At 42.0% G+C, this 16,900-nt stretch overlaps 1 long non-coding RNA gene across 1 annotated transcript; it reads left to right on the top strand.

The window, feature by feature from the left end:
* Positions 1–16,473, top strand: LOC307181992. The gene is made up of 3 exons (XR_013827094.1): positions 1–167; positions 16,076–16,097; positions 16,424–16,473. It is a non-coding gene; the product is annotated as an uncharacterized lncRNA (long non-coding RNA).
* The last annotated feature ends 427 nt before the right edge of the window (positions 16,474–16,900 follow it).

The following is a 16,900-nucleotide window of genomic DNA, read 5'->3' as shown; positions in this document are numbered from 1 at the left end:
CTTGCCGAACATAACACAGTTTATTCTTTTCAGGTGGTGAATCCAAACCTGGTGCTTTTGTGAACACTTGAGTTGTCAGAAAAGACCTTATAAGTGAGTGTCACGGAACAGCTCAGCAGACCCTCCAACCAACAACGCCGTCACTCCTGGAGGGCTTTCCCCGGCAGGTATGGGATTCTGAGGCTGATTGTGGCATGGAGGTGCGCTCACCCGGCCACTCAGGGCTTCTGGCTTCTAGTAACATCTATTTCACTCCACCCAGCTGCTTAACCAATATCCTGATTGCCCTTAATAAGGGAAAGTTTTAAAAAATAAGGATTTTTTTTTAAGAGACAGCATGACATGGGAAATAGAAAAGTGTAATCTTTCCACAGAAAGATACTTTCTATCTCCAAAGTCCATGTTCTTCCCACTATACTATACTGCTTATGGTCCAAATTGTTTTCAGCAGACCCCGATCTGTCTACACATGATAGGCCTTTGAGGAGCTGTTAAAAATTATGACTACCTGAGTCTGTCCTCCAAAGAGCAATTAAATCGGAATCTCTAGGGCTGGGGCCTGACCCTGGGTACTTCTTACACAACTACCCGGTTGATGTGAGCTACATTCGGGGCTGAGAACACTGGGCCTGCTATTCCTAAAGAGGTGGGTACTCCTACCCTTATAGCACAGGGACCAGAGGGGCCTGGTTCTTGGATCTGGAAGCAATGGGTAATGAATGCTTAGCAGGAAGCAACTGCTATGTCTGCTTTGGGCCTGGGAGGCTCAGGGCTATAAAAGGCAAAGCTTTCTCCTTCATTTATTAAATGCTAGTAAATCCAAGGAGTGTGTCATGGTATTTTAGCATCAACTTATCACACATGTTTGTGCTGGCTTACAGTTGAAATCTTGATGGGAAACAGGTGGGACTCCTCAAAGCTGCTGTTAAGGACTTAATGGGTTGCAAAAGGATGCTAATGAAAAAGTTTGATGAGAAGAATGTTGCCATTTCAGAGGATATGGGAGGGCAGGGAAGGGGAGCGCTCACTTTTCAGAGGCACTGGGCCTGCTGGGGCATCTTTCAAAGCAGAAAGCCAAGTTCCTTGCATCTCTGTGGAAGGCAATAGTATCCCTGAAATGTGCTCCCTGGAGTAGCCATACTTACAAAGAAATGAAACCTTCTCTCCACCGTGACAGATCGAGCCTGTGGTTGGGTTATTGGCACGGTAAAGTAATTGCATTTTTAGACCAGTTATTACTAAAGCTTTAGGATGCCTGTAGAAGTTTTCCCACACTAGGTATGATATCCAATTCTGGGTAACATTACCTGGTTTGAATTGTCCCTATAACTTGGGTCACATTGTTGTTGTTATTATAAGTTTACTTTTTCCCATAATAAGGATAAAATGTACATAACGGAACGTTTAGAAATTGCAGAATAGTAGTCAACTTGAGGCCGAGGAAATGTGTTGCTAGAACTCTCGTATCATCACTTCATTTAATCCTCGCAAGAACCCCCAGAGAGGAGAAGCACTACCCCTATTTTCAGACAAGAACACTGAGGCTCCTGTGATTTGCTCAGAGCTCCCACCTGGAGGCAGGTGGCCTGGCCCAAAGCTCATTCTCATCCCACTCAACTACCCTCACAGCTGTAGCCCATCTTGGAATCCTTTCTTTCAGCCTTTCTTGTTTTTAAGCAAGCATTTTTATTTTTAATATAATGTCTGGGTTCCATACTTTCGAGCACATGAAACATCCAGTTTTGCTTCCGGCTTTTCTTCTGCATGGACCTTTATCGTAGAAATGGTTTCCCAGGTAGCGTTTAGCCTCTGCGCGTTCATTTGACACACGGCCCGCTATTCCAACAAGAGGCTTTGAGGGGAGTCCCTCCCGGATGGAGTCCCGCATGGAGGGTTTGTCTTGGCAGACTTGGCTGTGGATGAAAGTCGGTTCAAAGAGCACCGTGCTCTCATGGAAAGGAGTTGGGTGCTGTGGGAGTGAATGATCGGATGGCAGATCCAAAAGGAAGTCAAGAACTGGTTTTTCCCACCACTGAGGCTGATTACAGCTCAACTCTTTCTTAGCAAACCAATATCCTGATTGCCCTTAATAAGGGAAAGTTTTAAAAAATAAGGATTTTTTTTTAAGAGACAGCATGACATGGGAAATAGAAAAGTGTGATCTTTCTACAATTATATATAAACCCAGAAAGAGGGGCTGAGGGTCTGTGCTGGCTTCTTGGAGGGAGTGCCCGGCAGAAAGAACCCCCATCCTGGCTCTGCAGGCCGAGCAGGCAGGCAAAAGCTGTGGGAAGCAGAGGAAACAAACAAGACAGATTGAAACAGGCCCCAGGGAGACAAGGGCTGGTGGTGGAGAAGAGAGGCAGGCCTGGATTTCTGGCCAAAAAGGCAAAAAGCAGAGATCACGCTTGTCTTAGAACCCTATGCAATTAGGAAACATCCCCAATCCAAGATGGTAGTAGTTGGCAAATCTCTTTTATAAATTCTGCATCAGGTTGAGGGGACAAAACCCACTTCTACATTTTTCTGGCTAAGGTCTTGCCTTGGCTTTCCTTTTTCCACAATAGATTCACTGACCCACACTGGAGCTTGTGGGTGGGTGGGTGAGTGGGGACCGCAAACATGGCCATTACCACGACAGAGTAAACATTTCTCTGTGCAAGCCAGGATCCCTCTGCTTCCTTTCAACTTACGGGTTTGGCTACTTAACTAGCAGGGCTTCTGGTGGGTGGCTGGCCCCAACACTCCACCAAATGCCCTGGCTTTTCTCCCTTTCGTTTTTTGACTGGGTGCTTTTTTGCCGAAGTATAAAGGAAGGAAAAGTCTGAACTGTTTTCTCCAACTCTCAAAGCCCCGAGTCCTACGAGGGGGAATTGGAGACAAACCACTCTTGGATGCTGAGCAGAAGTGGCAGCAATATCTCTGCTTAGAAATCTGCAGGTGAAGGAGGGAGAGTCTGTTTCTCATTAGAATTCTTGGCGAAGCATTTGGAGGCGCATCTGGAAAAGAAGGGAGAGGGACTGTCGGTGAGGCTTGTTTAATAAGCCCCTTTCTCCCATCACTCGTCTGTTGGCTTTTCCCTCTCAAGGTCATCTGGGACCAGGTTTCCCAGTCCCTCTGTATCCCCCTCATGTGTCTGTACATAATCTGGGTATATTGCATTTAAAGTGGAGAATTCAAATAAGGAAAACCCATTCCGCTCATAATTTTTCTAAATGTCAATTGAAGTTCTCCCGCAGACAATCTCATTTTCACAGATGCAGTGAATTTCAAGGGCAATGATAAGGATATCATATTTATTCACATAGAAGTATTTTGGGGGGTGATATCTTAGCCATTGCTTTCGTCTGAGCATCACAACATTTGCTTGAGGTAGCAGATCTCCATTTTACAGGTGGGAAAAAACAAAACAGACAAAAAACAAAGAATACCAAAAGCCTTGAGGCCCAGAGAGGGTAGGTGACTCACATGAAGTTTCACAGCCGGTGAGGGCCACAGCTGGGATTATGAGTCCGATCCTAACCCACCACAGCATATTGTGGATCAGACCACATATCATCCCTCCTTGGAGCCACCTTTCCTCACCCCCCACCCCTTCCCCTTTCCTGAATGTTTCAGGTCTAAGCTTAAATGCCTCTTCCTCCAGGAAGCCCTCTCTGATCCCACCTCACCCTCAGGCTAAGGTAGGGCTCCCTATTAGCACCCTGTGTATTTTTTTCTTTATGGCACTTACCACAAATTTTAATCGTAGTGTTGTGTGATTCTTTGCTTAATATTTTCATCACCAGTGAGACTATAAGCCCCTTGTGAACAGGAACTGTGTCCAGTCTTATTCATCGTTGTAGATGACCAAGACACAACTCAGCACAGTGCCTAGGACATGATGCGCCCCACCACACACACACACACATACACACACACACACACAGTTTGTGAAATACATGAACAAATGAATGAAAAATTCCCCAACACAGTGGTGAAGGCTGAACCCAGTCCAGCTTCCTAACTTCCTTGGTGAGTCAGCTGATGAGGGATTTCACAGGGAAATTTCTGGAGATTCTCATTAATGCTGTGTGAAACCATTTTGCTAAATATTGAGAAAGTTCTGAAAAGGTTAGAGACTGAAAGACTGAATCATGCAAGAGTTCTCCTTGTTTGCACCCGAGAGAGTGTAAGGGACAAATAGATCAGGGTGCCTACAGAAGTTAGCTCACACCCCATGAGTTCTTCCCAGCTCCCCATCCAGCTGTGTGCTCTGGGGGACCATCTTCGCTTCCTGGGTAGGTGCCTGAGGGCATGATTCAGTCTGAGTGATGGGCTCAGTCTCCCTGGACTTGCCCACCGGTCCTTTGGCCTGGGAAAGCTCTAGCACTTAGCTGGCGAGCATCAAAGAGAGGTTGGGGCACACCTCAACATATCATCTGGTTCACGTGGGGAAACTGAGGCCAGAGAGGGGGAAGGACTCTGCTGGTGGCAGAGCTGGAACCAGAATCTGGGATGCCAGACTCCTGGTCTGATACTCTCTTCACTGCCACTCAGTCCATCAGAAGTGCAGTCAGCACTTGGCACGTGCTCCGTGCTGTCCAGGCTGCATTCTCAAAAAGAAACAAAAAGTCTTGAAAATTAGATACACAAAGATTAAACATACAAAATAAGTTCCCACTTTCCAGGAACTTACACTTTCACTGGAGAGTGAAACTAAATTCCCACAATGGTGACCAATGGAAACTTGTAAGTCTAGGTCATTACCTGCTACATTGTATAGAACAGACCTAAGCACTGAGAATTCTTGGAGGAAATTTGACAACTGTGTACAACCCTACAACTCTGCCTTGAGTGAAACCATGGCACGTGAGAAATTCCGTATGTTAGGAGGTCCTTGAGGGTGCAGTGCGGTGTCAAAGGGCGCTGTCTTTGGAGTTAGACACCCTGGCTCTGCCGCTTCCTCGGCCTGTGACCAGGTCATTGGCCTCCCTCTGACGTGATCTTCAAGTCTGTACAATGGGGTAAGATAACGAAGATACAGCCCTCATAAAGTTGTTACAAGAATTACATTATGTGACAGTTGTCAGGCATAAGTTAATACACAATAAATAGTATATATTAGTAAAATAAAGCTATCTGGAGCTAGAATGGGTTATCTCAGGAGGCAGTGAGTCTCCAGTCACCAATGATGTTCAGACTCTTGCTCTAAATTATAGAAGGGAGTAGATTATAGAACTAGGTGACACTTCAGGTCCTTCCAAGACTGATCCCAAGATTAATTCTCAGGACTTGAGCTGGTCCTTGAGAATGACTAGGTGCTGGCCAAGTGGGAAGAGGGGAAGGATAGTGTCCTAGAAGGTAGAACAGCAAGAGGTGAGGCTTGGAGTTGGCCCGGAGCCCGAGGGCATTGTTCTCATTTCCAAAACTCCATCCTACTCCGGTTTTCTGAGCTTCTGGTGGAGGGGTTCTTTATCTACGGTTTACAGAGGTGTGCCCAGGGTTTGCAGTAATGCTGAAGTCTTCCACTTATGTGTATCTGAGTTTCATGAACTACTGAGGGAAAGGGGAGTCTGGGATATGTTTTCTGCATTAATACTAATGGGTTTAGATCATGATGGTTTACACCTGCTCATCAGGGCAGTTTTCCAGTGGGCCTCCCTGATTTCCCTCTGATTGCTTATGAATTCAGCTGAAACAACCTTCCTCCCATTGAAACAAACTGAGGTCATTTACTGCCTTGACAAGCTTTTGCACAAACCTCTATGTGGAAAAGCGTTACTGGAGATGGAGCTGGTACAGGGAAGGCATTTCACTAGGAACAATTTACTCTGACATTCTCATGACTTTATAACTTTTTTTTAAAGTAAACACCGTAAGAGTCTGCTGCCACATTCAGTTACCCCAAGACCTAATGATGTACAACTTTTATCAGCAACGTTGACAGGGAAGGATAATGGTTCTGGATTACCCCAAAATGGGGACTTCTGAATTTCCTGCCCAGGGGACCCAAGAGAAGATGCTGTGGACATTCTGCTCAGAGAGACTGAAAGTGATGATTACCTAATGTACAAAGTAGCACTTTAAAACCCAACCACCTCTGTAGGACTGCTTGAAAAACTAATTGGAAACAACCTCAGATAGTCTATACCCTCTCATTTCAGTTACAACTGGCTGCTTTGTCTACAGTTCAGACAGAGTTGGCAGCTGGGAAGGGATGGGGTGTGGGAAGTCGGCTCCTGGAGGCCCTGATGGGGCCCTTTGCAGACAGCCAGTTATTCCCCGACTATCTCCCAGGTTGCAAAGGAGAGTGATGTTTGGGATCCCCCTCCTTGCCTTCCTTGGTGCCTGGGGACCCCCGGAATGAGGAGGGAAACCACATGCTCCCTGTGGCATCGTGCACTTTTCCAGCTGGTGGTTTTAGTGACGGTTCTCTATTGTGCTGAAACAGAGGAAATCAGTTCTGCTGTTGCTCTACAGGGCAACAATTTAAAAAAATAAAAAAATAAATGTACAAAAAAAGAAAATTCATATTTCCTTTTATGGCTGAGTAATATTCCATTGTATATATGTGCCACACATTCTTTATCCATCCATCTGTCGATAGACGCTTAGGTTGCTTCCATGTCCTGGCTATTGTAAATAGTGCTGCAATGAACATTGTGGTACATGACTCTTTTTGAATTATGGTTTTCTCAGGGTATATGCCCAGTAGTGGGACTGCTGGGTCATATGGTAGTTCTATTTTTAGTTTTTTAAGGAACCTCCATACTGTTTTCCATAGTGGTTGTATCAATTTCATTCCCACCAACAGTGCAGGAGGGTTCCCTTTTCACCACACCCAGTCCAGCATTTATTGTTTCTAGATTTTTTGATAATGGCCATTCTGACCAGCGTGAGGTGATACCTCACTATAGTTCTGATTTGCATTTCTCTAATAATTAGTGATGTTGAGCATCTTTTCATGTGCCTCTTGGCCATTTGTATGTCTTCCTTGGTGAAATGTCTATTTAGGTCTTCCACCCATTTTTTAACTGGATTGTTTGTTTTTTTGGTATTGAGCTCCATGAGTTGTTTGTATATTTTGGAAATTAATCCTTTGTTGTTTCATTTTTCAAATATTTTATGCCATTCTGAGGGTGTCTTTTCGTCTTGTTTATGGTTTCCTTTGGTGTGCAAAAGCTTTTAAGTCTAATTAGGTCCCATTTGTATATTTTTGTTTTTATTTCCATTACTCTAGGAGATGGGTCAAAAAGGATCTTGCTGTGGTTTACGTCAAAGAGTGTTTTTCCTATGTTTTCCTCTAAGAGTTTTGTAGTGTCTAGTTTTACATTTAAGTCTTTAATCCATTTGGAGTTTATTTTTGTGTATAGTATTAGGTAGTGTTCTAATTTCATTCTTTTACATGTAGCTGTCCAGTTTTCCCATCACCGCTTATCAAAGAGGCTGTCTTTTCTCCATTGTATGTTCTTGCCTCCTTTGTCATAAATTAGGTGCCCATATGTCTATGGGTTTATCTCTGGGCATTTTATCCTGTACCATTGATCTATATTTCTGTTTTTGTGCCAGTACCATACTGTCTTGATTACTGTAGCTTTGTGGTATACTTTGTAGTCAGGGAGCCTGATTCCTCCAGCTCATTTTTTTTTCTCAAGATTGCTTTGGCTATTCAGGGTCTTTTGTGTTTCCATACAAACTGTAAAATTTTTTGTTGTAATTCTGTGAAGAATGCCATTGGTAGTTTGATAAGGATTGCATTGAATCCGTAGATTGCTTTAGGTAGTATAGTCATTTTCACAATACTGAGTCTTCCAATCCAAGAACATTGTATATTTCTCTGTCTGTTTATGTCATCTTTGATTTCTTTCATCAGTGTTTTATAGTTTTTTGAGTTCAAGTTTTTTGCCTCCTTAGGCAGGTTTATTCCTAGGTATTTTATTCTTTTTGTTGCAGTGGTAAATGGGAGTGTTTCCTTAATTTCTCTTTCTGATTTTTCGTTGTTAGTGTATAGGAATGCCAGAGATTTCTATGCACTAATTTTGTATCCTGCAACCTTACTAAATTCATTGATTAGTTCTAGTAGTTTTCTGGTGGCATCTTTAGGATTTTCTATGTATAGTATCATGTCATCAGCAAACAGTGACCATTTTACTACTTCTTTTCCAATTTGTATTACTTTTTCTTCTCTGATTACTGTGGCTAGGACTTCCAAAACTATGTTGAATAAGAGTGGTGAGAGTGGACATCCTTGTCTTGTTCCTGATCTTAGTGGAAATGCTTTCAGTTTTTCACCATTGAGTATGATGCCTGCTGTGGGTTTGTCATACATGGCCTTTATTATGTTGAGGTAGGTTCCCTCTATGCCCATTTTCTGGAGAGTTTTTTTTTATCATAAATCGGTGTTGAATTTTGTCAAAAGCTTTTTCTGCATCTGTTGAGATGAGCATATGGTTTTTATTCCTTAATTTACTAATGTGGTGTATCACATTGATTTGCATATATTGAAGAATCTTTGCATCCCTGGGATAAATCCCACTTGATCATGGTGTATGATCCTTTTAATGTGCTGTTGGATTCTCTTTGCTAGTATTTTGTTCAGGATTTTTGCATCTATGTTTATCAGTGATATTGGTCTATATTTTTTATCTTTTTCTGGTTTTGGTATCGGGGTGATGGTGGCTTCGTAGAATGAATTTGGGAGTGTTTCTCCCTCTGAAATATTTTGGAAGTGTTTGAGAAGGATGGGTGTTAGCTCTTCTCTAAATGTTTGATAGAAATTGCCTTTGAAGCCATCTGGTCCTGGACTTTTGTTTGTTGGAAGATTTTAAATTATGGTTTCAATTCCATTACTTGTGATAGGTCTGTTTATACTTTCTAATTCTTCCTGGTTCAGTCTTGGAAAATTGTACCTTTCCAAGAATTTGTCCATTTCTTCGTGGTTGTCCCTTTTATTGGCCTATAGTTGTTTGTAGTAGTCTCTTATAATCCTTTGTATTTCTGCTGTGTCAGTTGTGATTTCTCCTTTTTCATTTCTATTTTACTGATTTGCATCCTCTCCCTTTTTTTCTTGATGAGTCTGGCTAAGGGTTTATCAATTTTGTTTATCTTCTCAAAGAACCAGCTTTTAGTTTTATTGATCTTTGCTATTGTTTTCTTCATTTCTATTTCATTTATTTCTGCTTTGATCTTTATGATTTCTTTCCTTCTACTGACTTTGGGTTTTCTTTGTTCTTCTTTGTCTAGCTGTTTTAAGTGTAGGGTTAGATTGTTTATTTGAGATTTTTCTTGTGTCTTGATGTGAGATTGTATTGCTATAAACTTCCCTCTTAGAACTGCTTTTGCTGCATCCTGTAAGTTTTGGGTCATCGTGTTTTCATTGTCATTTGTTTCCAGGTATTTTTTGATTTCCTCTTTGATTTCTTCAGTGATCTCTTGGTTATTTAGTAGCGCACTATTTAGCCTCCATGTATTTGTGTTTTTTACAGGTTTTTTCCTGTAATTGATTTCCAATCTCATAGTGTTGTGGTCAGAAAAGATGCTTGATATGATTTCAATTTTCTTAAATTTTCTGAGGCTTTATTTGTGACCCATGATGTGATCTATCCTGGAGAATGTTCCATGTGCACTCGAGAAGAAAGTGTATTCTGCCACTTTCGGCTGGAATGTTCTGTAAATATCAATGAGATCTATCTAGACTATTGTGTCATTTAAAGCTTGTGTTTCCTTATTTATTTTCTGTTTGGATGATCTGTCCATTGGTGTAAGTGGGGTTAAAGTGTTAAAGTCCATTGATGTAAGTGGGGTTAAAGTGTAAGTGTTAAATTGTGTTATTGTGTTACTGTCGGTTTCTCCTTTCATGGTTGTTAGCATTTGCCTTATGTATTGAGCTGCTTCTGTATTGGGTGCATAAACATTTATAGCTGTTATAACTTCTTCTTGGATTGATCCTTTGATCATTATGTAGTGTCCCTCCTTATCTCTTGTAACAGTCTTTATTTTAAAGTCTATTTTATCTGATATGAGTATTGCTACTCCAGCTTTCTTTTGATTTCCGTTTGCATGGAATATCTTTTTCCATCCCTTCACTTTCAGTCTGTATGTGTCCTTAGGTCTGAAGTGGGTCTCTTGTAGACAGCATATATATGGGTCTTGTTTTTGTATCCATTCAGCCAGTCTGTGTCTTTTGGTTGGGGCCTTTAATCCATTTACACTCAAGGTTATTATCGATAAGTATGTTCCTATTACTATTGTCTTAATTGTTTTGGGTTTGTTTTTGTGGGTCTTTTCATCTCTTGTGTTTCCCGCTTAGGGAAGTTTCTTCAGCATTTGTTGTAAAGCTGGTTTTGTGGTGCTGAATTCTCTTAGCTTTTGCTTGTCTGAAAAGCTTTTGACTTCTCCATTGAATCTGAATGAGATTCTTTCTGGGTAGAGTGATCTTGGTTGTAGGTTTTTCTCTTTCTCTTTCTGGTTGAAAGAGAAAGTATACCCTGCCACTTCCTTCTGGTCTGAAGAGTTTCCACTGAAAAATCAGCTGATAACCTTATGGGGATTCCTTTGTATGTTATTTTTTGTTTTTCCCTTGCTGCTTTTAATATTTTTTCTTTGAATTTAATTTTTTGTTAGTTTGATTACTGTGTGCCTTGGTGTGTTTTTCCTAGGGTTTATCCTGTATGGGACTCTGTGCTTCCTGGACTTGGGTGACTATTTCCTTTCCCATGTCAGGGAAGTTTTCAACTATAATCTTTTCAAATATTTTCTCAGACCCTTTCTTTTTCTCTTCTTCTGGGACTCCTATAATTCTAATGTTGGTGCTTTTAGTGTTGTCCCAGAGGTCTCTGAGATTGTCTTCAATTCTTTTCATTCTTTTTTCTTTATTCTGCTCCTCAGCAGTTATTTCCACCTTTTTGTCTTCCAGCTCACTTATGCATTTTTCTGCCTCAGTTATTTTGTTATTGATTCCTTCTAGTGTATTTTTCATTTTAGTTATTGTGTTGTTCATCTCTGTTTGTTTGTTCTTTAGTTCTTCTATATCTTTGTTAAACATTTCTTGTATTTTCTCAGTCTATGCCTCCATTCTATTTCCGAGATTCTGGATCATCTTTACTATCATTACTCTGAATTCTTTTTCAGGTAGATTGCCTATTTCCTCTTCATTTATTTGGTCTTGTAGGTTTTTACCTTGCTCCTTCATCTGTGACATATTATTTTGCCATCTCATCTTATTTTTTGTTTTTTATGAGTGGGATTGTGTTCCTATCTTACTGGTTGTTTGGCCTGAGGCTTCCAACACTGGAGTTTGTAGGCTATTGGGTAGAGCTGGGTCTTGGTGCTGAGATGAGGAACTCCATGAGACCTCTCTGATGAATATTCCCTGGGGTCTGAGGTTGTCTGTTAGTCCCGTGGTTTGGACTCAGAGCTCCCACCGCAGGAGCTTTGGCCTGACCCCGGGCTCATGAACCAAGATCCTACAAGCTGCCTGGGGCTGCAAAAAAAACAAAACAAAACAAAGTAAACAATAAAATTAGACTAAGAAACTAACAGATATGTTAGGAAGAATATAAAAATTAAAATATAGATGAATCAACAACTGGAAGGTATATCAGTACCACAATAGTAAAAAAGAGGAGGAGGGAAAAGAAAAAACAAGGGGGGGAAAGGCCTTGGCTGTGGAGAGCGGGGCCTAAGCAAGGACAAGGTTTGGGCGGTGGGCAGAGCCAATGCTCAGGACCCACAGGGCTGGAAAAGGCCCTGGGGGCTGTGTGGGGTGGGGCTTAGGCTCAAGGAACAGAAGGGGCCCAGGCATGCCCTCCACCCCTGGTCTCAGAGGGCCAGGGACCTCACCTGGGATCCCAGCAGGCTTCCTGGGCTCGAGTGGGTGGGGCAATAGCCCTCTGCTCCTCTTCTGCTTCTCCTGGAGGGCCCCTCCCACCTGCCTCTCCTGTTCTCTCCTTGGCCTCATTCCTATGTCCCCAAGGACCCATGTGGCCTGAAGGGGGTTTGGAAATCAGGGGATCAGCCTGGGAGCTCAGCAGGCTCCCCATTCACGAGTGGGCCAGGCGATCACCCTCCGCTCCTCTCCTGTTCCTCCCTGAGGGCCCCTCCTGATCTCCCTGGCCTCAGGGGCGCCAAACCTGTCTGGTGTCCACTTCTCCTCCCCCCTCAGTCCCCCTACGTCCTACCAGTTCACTTTGGGGTTCCTCCTGTCTCCTTGGGTGTCAGAGTCCCCCGCCAGTGGTAGGGAGATGCTAACTCAGAGTCTTCCCACACTGCCATCTTGACTCCACCTCCAGATTAGTTTTTTCTCTAATTATTTAAGTCCTTGTTTCTTTCCAAGAGTAGGATTGATGGTGGAACTCCCTGGATGCTATTAAGGTCCTTCAGAGGGCAGCTCCATCAGGGGCCTGGCTTCCTGACTGATGCATATCCTGTCACTGCTGAGTTCAGGCTCTAGTCCATTCAGTGGCTAAAAAGTGAATTATAGTTAATAGAGGCAGAGGAGACCAACCCTGGCCAGAGAATTTCCCTTTCTGGAATATATTTAGACTATGAAAAACTATAAAATTTAATTTCTGAAGTTCCAGGCACAGAGATATCTCTGTTTGGTGTGCCATAGTTGTAAGATTCTGACGCCAGTTCCAGTGTGTGGTTTTTTTTCCCACATCAAACGATTCCCCAACACCAGCTGGGTGTCCTACAATTCAACTCAATTCTGACACTTTCTACCTGGAGATAACATCAGATTACCCTTGTTAAGGTCTTAGTCCTACAAGACTGTTTCCCCACCACCACCACTTCAGACGTCAATTGCACGTCTAGGTTGTCACCTGTGCTTCTGACCAACAGGCTATACACTGGAGAGTCCAATGACTCCATCCTTGGGTTAATTAATTTGCTAGAATGGCTCACAGAACTCAGAGAAACATTAACTTACTAGATTACCAGTTTATTATAAGAGGATATACTTCAGGAACAGCCAGGTGAAAGAGGAGCACAGGGCAGGGTATGTGGGAAAGGGCTCAGAGCTTCCATGCCCTCCCCAAGCTTGCCACTCTCCCTGTACCTCTGCATGTTCACCAAACTGGAAGCTCTCTAAACCCTATCTTTTTGGGTTTTTATGGAAGCTTCATTACATGGGCATGATAGATTGAATTATTGGCCTTTGGTGATTGAACTCAATCTTCAGCTGCTCTCCCCTCCCCAGAGAGGGCTAAAGGTTCTAACTCTGTAATCACACACTGATTCCTCTGGTGACAAGTCCCCATCCTTCAGTGACCTACGTGCTTCCCAAAAGTCACCTCATTCAAGACACTTGTACTGCTCTCATTACAGGAAATTCCAAGGGAGCTCCGTGCCAGTAAGAGGGATGTTGATCAAATATACACTTATTATAAATCACAAATTTCTTGTGAAAGTTTTACTTAATCCTATAAAGACAAGCTCTTTTAATTGGAAGTTATTGATAGAATAACAACAACTACAATTTCCATTTATTAAATACTTCCTTCTGTTGAGTACTTATTATGTGGCAAGCATTATGCAAAGGACTTTAACTGCAATATCTCATTTATTTTCTTTTTCTAGCTTCTTGTATTAAAATTTTAATTCATTTATGTTCTATCTTGTTTTCCCAAAGGGTACTTCAAAGCTATAAATTTACCTCTAGGTACTGCTTTATCTGCATCTCACAAGTTTTGTTATGTATTTTTTTCATAGTTTTTCAAGTCTAACTGTTTTGTAATTTTTATTAAGACTTTATCTTTAATCCACAATATATTTAGGGGTATTTTTATTTCTAATTTAACGGTATTATGGATAGAAAATATGATTTGTATACTACAAGCTATTTAAAATTTGTTGAGGCTTCCTTTGCTAAAGTGATCAATGTGTGCTTGAAAAGGATATATATTCTTTTTTCAGATGCAGGCTTCTACACATCTATACTGGATCAGGTTAACTAAATTAGCTCTTCATATCTTACATAACTTTTATCCTTTTTTATCTACTTGATCCATCAGATCCTGATAAAAGTATATTGAAAATATTCTACTGAGAATATGAATTAATCAACTTCTCTTTATAATTTAGTCATGTTAAGTGCATACAAATTCATAATCATTGTATGTTCTTTTTTTTTTTTTTGGCTGTGCTGGGTCTTCATTTCTGCACGCAGGCTTTCTCTAGTTGTGGCGAGTGGGGGCTACTCTTTGTTGTGGTGCACAGGCTTCTCATTGTGGTGGCTTCTCTTGTTGTGGAGCACGGGCTCTAGGTGCAAGGGTGTCAGTAGTTGTGGTACGCAGGCTTAGTAGTTGTGGTGCATGGGCTTAGTTGCTCCTTGGCATGTGAGATCTTCCCGGACCAGGGCTCGAACCCATGTTCCCTGCACTGGCAGGTGGATTCTTAACCACTGTGCCACCATGGAAGCCCCTCATTATATATTCTTGATGGGATGTTGCTTTTATGATGTATACTTTAGGCTTAAATTTTATTTGGTCTGATAGAAATATTGCTAGGCATATGTATTTGTTTCCCAAGGCTGCCATAACAAATTACCACAAACTGGGTGACTCAAACCACAGAAATTTATTTTCTCATGTTTCTGGAGGCTAAATGTCAGTAACAAGGTATTAGTAGGGCTGTGCTCCCTCCTAATCCTGTAGGAGAGGATCCCTCCTTGCCTCTTCCAGCTTCAGGTAACCCTTGACATCCCTTGGCTTGTGGCAGCATAACTCCAATCTGGGTCTCCACAACCACATGGCCATCTTTCTATGTGTCTGTGTGTCTCTCTTCTCATAAGGACACCAATCATATTGGATTAAGGATCCATCCTACTCCAGTATGACCTCATCTTAACTAATTACATCTGCAATGACTATTTCCAAATAAGGTCACATTCTGAGGGGCTGAGGGTTAGAACTTCAACATATTGTTTTGGGGGACACAACTCAATCCATAACCACACGTTTATTTTTGGTTTGCATTGGATGGGTATATCTTTTTCTAACTTTTTATTTTCAATCTTTCTTTGTGGTTTTGCTTTAGGTATACTTCTGATAAACTTTGTTCATTTTTTATCTAATCTGCAAGTCTATCTTTTAATAGGTTATCTGTTTACATTTATTATAATGACTAATATATTTTAACTTATTTCTGCCATATTTAGTTTTCTATTTACCACCCCTTTTCTTTGCTTCATTGTTATTTTCCTTTCCAGCTTGCCTAGACTCCCCCCACAAAGCAGAGTCTGAGATAAGGGCTTGTTGGCAGCTTATTTTAGGAAATGATTCCAGGAAGAGTAGAGGAGGGGGCTGAATGGAAAGCTGATCACCACCATGAGCAAAGGGACCCACTACAGACCCTCAGAGGAGGTATATAGAATGCAGCCTTGTCTATAGAGATGTTAATAGTGTTTTTTGAATGTGGCTGTATCATTTTAATTTTCTCTTTATGTATCATATATCATTGTTATATGTTTGAAGCAGAGGGTATTCCTCCCAGCATGAACTTACATCAGTGTCTTGGCTGTCATTTAACTTTCACATAATCCTATGAGGCACTTTATCACCTCCATTTTAGAGAAATTGAGTCTCAGAGAGGTGAAGTAACTTGCCTGAAGTCACACAGCCAAAAAGGGATGGAGCCAGAACTCATACTCTGGTCTGTTTAATTCCACAGCCATTCCTCTTAACCACAAACTCTACTGTGTTATATGGTGTTGGGTGCAAGTCGAAGCTAGCCCATGTTTACTTGAGTTTCAGTGGCACGTCTTATCTCAACCTCATCAGTCCTCATATGGGGTACAGTTCTTCCATGAAGAAGAGCAAGCTACTGGACACCAAGCAACTAGATGGTGTCTGTGTGGTTTGACCCCATCTCTGTCCAAACAGGAGTATTCTAGAGAGACCCTGAAAATTACAGAAGCAAAGAGATTTCATAACCTTTATTAAAGAAGGGTTTTTGTTTTTGTTTCTGTTTTGGGCCCACAGCTCTATCTACTCCCCACAGAGTGTGGATTACTAGGTAAATCAGGTAATTATTGCCTAAGTCAGGGACTACTGTGATTGAGAAATTAACCATGTCTGTTTTTCTTCTGCAGGCTCACTGGAAAAGAATGTGAGGTATTTTCCCCTCTTCCTCTCCAGAGGCCCCTGTGTTTTGGAGGGCTGGGCTTCTCTTGCCCCAGGGAAGAGTTAGAGGCCTTAGATTTTCTAAGGGTCTGGAGACTTAGCACTACTTGTTAGAGGTGGAGAGGGCTGGGGAGGGGCCCTGGGGCCCAGAGGTCATTAAAGGCTGGCAGGACCCTTGAGTGCTGGGCCTCCACCAGGCACTCTGGAGGTGGCAGGGCCTTTGGGGAGGGCCTAAGAAGGGGGAAGAAATGTCTGGGGGCCCTTGGTTTGGAGATGTTGCTGTGGGCAGCAACAGCAGCCTCTAACTGGTCTACTAGGGCTTGGACCATAGGCAACTCAGCAGTGACCATCACAGACCTGGTGCCCTTTGCCAAGTTTCGGGAATCCTGAAGTACTCGGAGTTCTGCGTGGAAGGAGAGTGAAGGGCCCTGAAAAGTGGCTGGGATTGAATTATCTGAGGTCCTGGTAGGTGGGGGTCTAAGTATGATTTAATTTGATTTAGAAAATTCGTGAAATGTGTCATGGAACACATTCCTAAGTGTTGTGGAACAATTTATATCAGTTACGCTAATAATGACCAAATCCTGAGGGAATTTTTCTAACATATTTGGTAAAATAGGTCTTACTATTTTTTTAATCTTTTGGAAATGGTTGATCAATAACTGACAGGATATAACTATTCCAAGCCCTTCTTCTGGTAAAAATATCCTCATCCTGGTAATTTAAATTCCAAATTACCTCCAGATGAGGCTTTAAAAACACCCTGTGATTAAATCCACACCAAATGGAGTTTC

Source organism: Stenella coeruleoalba (assembly GCF_951394435.1).
Source record: "Stenella coeruleoalba genome assembly, chromosome: 2".
In the NCBI taxonomy this organism is placed as follows: Eukaryota; Metazoa; Chordata; class Mammalia; order Artiodactyla; family Delphinidae; genus Stenella; species Stenella coeruleoalba.
Note: the sequence above shows the minus strand (reverse complement) of the source record. Positions and strands in the feature narration are given on the sequence as shown.